This window comes from Pinus tabuliformis, chromosome 3_1, assembly GCF_031772625.1.
Source record: "Pinus tabuliformis cultivar Carrire ecotype Pingquan chromosome 3_1, CPIR1, whole genome shotgun sequence".
In the NCBI taxonomy this organism is placed as follows: Eukaryota; Viridiplantae; Streptophyta; class Pinopsida; order Pinales; family Pinaceae; genus Pinus; species Pinus tabuliformis.
In genome coordinates this window covers 767,990,944-767,997,631 of record NC_142301.1, presented here as the reverse complement: position 1 = coordinate 767,997,631, position 6,688 = coordinate 767,990,944, and positions in this window count along the sequence as shown.

The following is a 6,688-nucleotide window of genomic DNA, read 5'->3' as shown; positions in this document are numbered from 1 at the left end:
CAAAAGCTAACAGAAGCTAAGATAAATGGCGTGGAATCTAAGATAAATGGCGTGGAATCTAAAATAAAGGGCATGGAAGCTAAGATGGATGATTTGAAGACAGATTTGAAGACAAACATGGCAGATTTGAAGACATATTTGAAGACAGATTTGACAAATTTTCTACAAGAAATACTTACTAATGGTGAAAAGGTTGTAAAGGAAACTCATGATGTGAACAAAAGTAATGTTAATCATGATTCCATAGAATCTAATGTTGGATCGAAGACCCACCATATTCCAAAAATCGATATGAGGAAGTTTGATGGCAAGGATCCCGCCACATGGATATTACAGATGGAGCAGTTCTTCGATCTCAATAATGTGCAAAACACACAAAAGGTACGTATGGCAACTGTATATTTGGAACCAAATCAGTTTGTATGGTATCAATGGCTTTGCTCTCGTAAAAAATTTATCACTTGGGCAATTTTTACGGAAGAATTGATAGCACATTATGAAGATACAAAAAGCAACACTTTTTTTAGCCAATTGATAAGTCTCAAACAAAAGGGTTCAGTAATGGAGCACATTGAGGAGTTCCAAAAATTGAACATAAGGGTAAAAGATATTCCAGAGGAGCATAGGATTGATGTGTTCATAGGGTCTTTAAAGGATAATATCCAACATGATGTTCGCCTTTGGGAACCTGATTCATTAGAGAAGGCATTCAGGTTAGCAAGAAAAATGGAAAGCAAAATTATGGCAACTAGGAAGCATACCACTCACAACTATAAAGACGGAAGTGTTGTTGCCCCTAGTCTTCCACAACCTATAAGGTTGACACCACAACAATTGGAAGAAAAAAGAGCAAAAGGGCTTTGTTACAATTGTGATAGCAAATACACTAAAGGTCATAAGTGTGCTGAGAAGAAATTATTCTACATAGATTGTGAAGAGGAAGAAGAAAAGGAGCAAGAAAGGTCAAAAGAAGAAGATATACTCCAGGAACAAAGCCTAGATGAAGAACAAATAAATCCGACCATATCTTGTAATGCATTGGCGGGAATTACCACTCCTCAAACCATCAAGATAGAAGGACAAATCAAGAAGAAAAAGGTAATAGTGTTGATTGATTCAGGAAGCACCCACAATTTTATTCATTGTAGGGTAGCAAAAGAATTGAATTGCTTCCTATATCCAGCACCAGAGTGTCAAGTGATGATTGCAAATGGAGGAACAATAAATTGCTCTGGAAAGTGCCATAATATCAAGCTATCCATGGGAGAATATGTATTGACTAGCCCAATGCTTTCCATTCCAATGGGAGGTGCTGATGTTGTACTAGGAGTCCAATGGCTACAATCCTTGGGTACAATAGCTTTTAATTTTCAAGAACTTTTCATCAAATTTTCTACGGAAGGAAAGGAAGTTGAATTAAGGGGTATTGCAGGGAAACCAGGAAAGATAATCAGCTCTAATGGTATGACAAAGCTTCTAAAAAAGGAGCAAAGAGGTGTAATTGCACAATTATGTTCGCTAGATGTTTCCACATTGGAATCATCTATTTCTCCAGATCTCCAAAAAGTCCTGGACAATCATTCCAAGGTATTTGAGACTCCCAAAGGTCTCCCACCTATGCGTGATCATGATCATGCTATTCATCTGATTCCAGGAAGTGTTCCTCCAAACATCAGGCCGTACAGATATCCCTATGTCCAAAAAAGTGAAATTGAACGTATGGTTGCAGAAATGCTAGAGGCTGGTATAATTCAACCAAGTCAAAGTTCTTTCTCTGCTCCAGTAGTATTGGTGCACAAGAAGGATGGATCATGGCGCATGTGTCCAGATTATAGGGAGCTCAACAAGCTCACTATTAAAGATAAGTTCCCCATTCCTGTCATTGATGAATTACTGGATGAATTGCATGGATCAATTTACTTCACCAAGTTGGATCTTCGTTCGGGATATCATCAAATCAGAATGAAGATTGAAGACATTCCGAAAACGGCATTTAGAACTCATGAGGGTCATTATGAATTTTTGGTCATGCCTTTTGGCCTTACCAATGCACCTTCAACATTTCAAGGTTTGATGAATTCAATTTTCAAACCATTCCTTAGAAAATTTGTGTTAGTATTTTTTGATGATATACTAATCTACAGCAAGTCTTGGAAGGATCATGTTGAACATGTTGACAGGGTGCTACAACTATTGGAGGAGAAACAATTATATGCAAAAAGATCCAAATGTTTCTTTGGAGTCCAGGAGGTGGAATATTTGGGTCATATTGTATCTCATGAAGGAGTTAAGGTAGACCCTAGCAAAATTAAAGCCATTAAGGAATGGAAAATCCCCACATCCATAAAGCATCTGCGAGGATTTCTTGGGTTGACAGGGTATTATCGCAAGTTTGTTAAGAATTATGGGAGAATAGCAGCACCTCTAACAACATTATTGAAGAAAGATGCATTTTCATGGACTCCGGAAGCAACAAAGGCCTTTGAACATCTTAAAGAGGCAATGTGCCAAGCACCGGTCTTAGCTACACCGGACTTCACAAAAACCTTTATTGTGGAATGTGATGCTTCAGGAAATGGAATTGGTGCTGTTCTAATGCAAGATGAAAGACCCATTGCTTTTGAAAGTCGTCCAATCAAGGGAAAGTTTTTAAGCAAAGCTATTTATGAGAAGGAAATGTTGGCAATACTCCATGCACTTAAGAAATGGCGACCCTACCTAATGGGAAGACACTTCAAGGTAAAAACGGATCATGATAGCCTTAAATACTTTTTAGAACAAAGATTATCCTCTGAAGAGCAACAAAAGTGGGTCACAAAGATGTTGGGTTATGACTTTGAAATCATCTACAAAAAAGGGAAGCAAAATGTGGTGGCAGATGCACTCTCAAGAAAGGATGAGGATGTGGAAGCATTGTTGTGCGCCATTTCTATTATCCAACCAGATTGGATAAACGAAGCAAGGGAGGAATGGAAGAATGACGAAGAAGTGTGGGCACTTATTCGAAAGCTACAACAAGATTCCAGTACGTTTGATACATTTAGCTGGCAAAATGATTCGTTATGGTACAAAGATCGCTTATACCTCTGTAAGAATTCCCAGCTAAAACAAAAGATTCTTATGGAATTGCACACTTCTCCCTTAGGAGGGCACTCAGGATTTTTAAAAACTTACCACAGGGTTAAGAAGGAATTTTTTTGGGATGGCCTTAAATCAGATATTCAAAAGTTTGTGGCGGAATGTTTGGTTTGCCAACAAAATAAAGTTGAAACAATTAAGACACCGGGTCTATTACAACCTTTATCCATTCCAAGCCAACGTTGGGAGGAGGTTTCAATGGATTTTATCACAGGTTTACCCAAGTCTGAGGGAAAGAGTGTCATCATGGTGGTAGTTGACAGACTTACCAAGTATGCACACTTTTGTGCATTATCACATCCATTTAAAGCCAGTACAGTTTCTACTGCATTTATGGAAACAATTCAAAAGCTACATGGAAACCCAAAGATTATTGTAAGTGACAGAGATCCCATTTTCACTGGAAATTTTTGGACAGAATTATTTTCTTGTCTTGGTACTCAGTTAGCTCATAGCTCATCTTATCATCCTCAATCTGATGGGCAAACTGAGATAGTAAACAAATGTTTGGAAGGATATCTTCGTTGCTTTGTATCTGATAAACAGACACAATGGGTCAAATGGTTGCCTCTGGCTGAATGGTGGTATAACACTTCCTTCCATACAGCAACAAAAATGACCCCATTTATGGCACTTTATGGGTATCAACCACCATCCATCACATCATATTTAAGAGAAAATTCTAAGGTTCAGGCAGTGGAACATCACATCGAACATCAACAACAAGTCCTCCAACTCTTAAAGGATAACCTCGTGTTGGCACAAAATAGAATGAAACAACAGGCAGATCAACATCGCAGTGAAAGAAGTTTTGATGTAGGTGATTGGGTATTCCTACGGCTACAACCATATAAGCAAATGTCCCTAAAGCAAGCTAAGAAGGATAATAAATTATCACCAAAGTATTATGGTCCGTACAAGGTGTTGCAAAAGATTGGTACTATGGCATACAAATTGGAGCTTCCTGCAGCTTCTCGATTGCACCCAGTTTTCCATGTTTCATGTTTAAAGAAGGTTATAGGCGACAAGCTCCCAGTTCAAACAATATTGCCAGAACTTGACGAGGAAGGAAAAATTATATTGGAACCGGAAGCAGTCACAGAAACAAGAACTCGACAGCTACGAAATCGATCAATTTCAGAGTATCTTATCAAGTGGAAGAACTTATCCGCTGAAGATTCCACATGGGAGGATGAGAATTTTATGCAGAAGTATCCAGAACTACTCAAGCGTTGAGGACAACACTTTTTTGAAGGAGAGGGGCATGTTGGGTCCCTATAATACTAGTGATTACCCCATTACTATTGTAGTTATACCCCTTATTTATATTGTTGTGCCCCTATTAGCCCCATGTTGTTATTTCTGTGCCCCATAGAATCCCTCTATTGTTATTTTTGTGGCTTTATATTATTATTGTTAGGTCGGCTGGATTATATTGTGACTCCTTAGACTCCTATATATAGAAAGGAGGTTTTGTCATTTGTATCATCCAAGAATTTTTCATTTATGTAATGTAAAGGAGGTTGCCCCCTCGAAGAGGCTGAATTCTAAGGCGTTGACCTATCTTTTCTATCTTTTCTTGAGTTGGTTTCATAACATTATGTGTTGTAGCATCTCCAGTATAATGTCCTCCTGCCGGTCCATCATGGAGTTCCTACAACTCTTTTTCAGCTTCAGATTTCTCAAGGCATCGAAGGAGAATAGAATCATAATTCATCCTAAAAGTACATCGTTTACGAGTTGATATTGCTTAGCCTTCAATATTAGGGCTCTTTTCTTTGTATAATCTAGGTTTGAAGGAGCATATCCGTTCTTTAGATAAAATATGATATCAGCATATAATGATTCAATATTGTTTAGGCTTACCTCATAAATTTGTACTTCTAAAGATGGAATTTCGGAAATAAGCGATGCCCCGGCTAGCATTTTGCAAAAGCCTTGTCCTTTTACAATATGTGCTGGTTTAGTTTCAGCTTTGTATTCTTGTAAGGCAGTAACCTAATTTGCTCTTTTCTCACCCACGTCTTTCTGTACTAAGAGATTTGTTATCGCTGGAAACGGTACTATGATCTTTGTATGGGTTTTAAGCAGGAAGGGTCTGAAGTGCTTGATTGCTTTAAAAACAACATAAGCTTGTTTCTCGGCGTTAGAATAATTTAATTTGGCCCCTTGTAGATTTGAACTGAAAAAGGCAATTGGGGCTTCCGCCTTGTCTTGATTTGCTTGAGTGAGTATCGCAGCATATGATCTATCAGAGGCAAATGTATACAAAATGAAAGGATCAGAAAAATTTGGAGTTGCTAAGGATGAGGAATTTACAATCACTTGCTTAATCAAATTGAATGCTTCATATTCCTCTTGGCCCCATTTGAAGATTGAATTATTTTTAATCATTTCTTGTAAGGGAGATACGATCCTTGAGAAGTCTGGAACAAATCTCATAACAAAATTAATTTGGCCAAGGAAGGATTGCATGGCTTTCTTGTTGTGAGGCAAGGATATTTCAGAAATCTCCTTAATTCTATCGGGATCAATATGGGTTCTAGATTTTGACACTATAAATCCAAGAAGTTTTCCTTCAATTAATGCAAAAAAAGACTTTTTTGGATTAAGTGAAATCCCATACCTTTGGCAACATTGGAAGATCTGCTTTAAGTCTCTGAGATGATTACCATGTTTTTTAGAGTATACAGTTATATCATCCAAGTAGATTACTACTTATCTGTTTACTAATCCCTTAAATGCAATGTCCATGGCCCTTTGAAATGTGGCGCCAGCATTGATTAGACCAAAAGGCATCTTTTGATATGCGTAAGTACCCCATTTGGTTCTGAACGTGGTCTTTAATTGATTGTCAGGATGGACCAAAACTTGGTTGTAGTCGAAGAAACCATCCAAAAAGGACATTAATTATGATCTTGTAACTACTTGCAATATTTGCTCCATGGGAGGCAGGGGAAAATTATCCTTTTGGTAGGTTTTTTTAAGGTTTCGAAAGTCAATACAAATTCTAATGTCTCCATTTTTCTTTCTGACGGGAACCAAGTTGGAAACCCATCTAGAATGTCGAATGGGAAAAATAATTATGGCTTTCAATAATTTATTGAGCTCAGACTTAATCTGGCTTTCAAGATTAGGATGGATCTTCCTCAACTTTTGCTGGATAGGGTTTTCATCGGTTATCATTGGGATAGTATGTTGAATGATAGAACTGTCATAAGTCTTAAGTTCATCGTAGTTCCAGGCAAAGACACTTTTGTATTGTTTCAGGAGATGAACATAGGCTAATATTTCTTCAGGGCCTAGGCCAAGACCTAGGTTGATATTCTACGGCTTGGTATCAGTTCCTAGATTTACTAATTCATAGTTCAGAGTTGAACTCTGAAGTTTTGAATTGGTAGATCTCTTGAATCGGTCTTTCAAATCATATAGGTCTTCCAACTTGACTACTGATTTTGGCATAGCATTATTAGTGCTTTCTTGTTGCAACTGTTTGTCATGTTGGTCCTCATCAATTATCTGATTAGTGTAAGATCCCTCTGATGTGAGG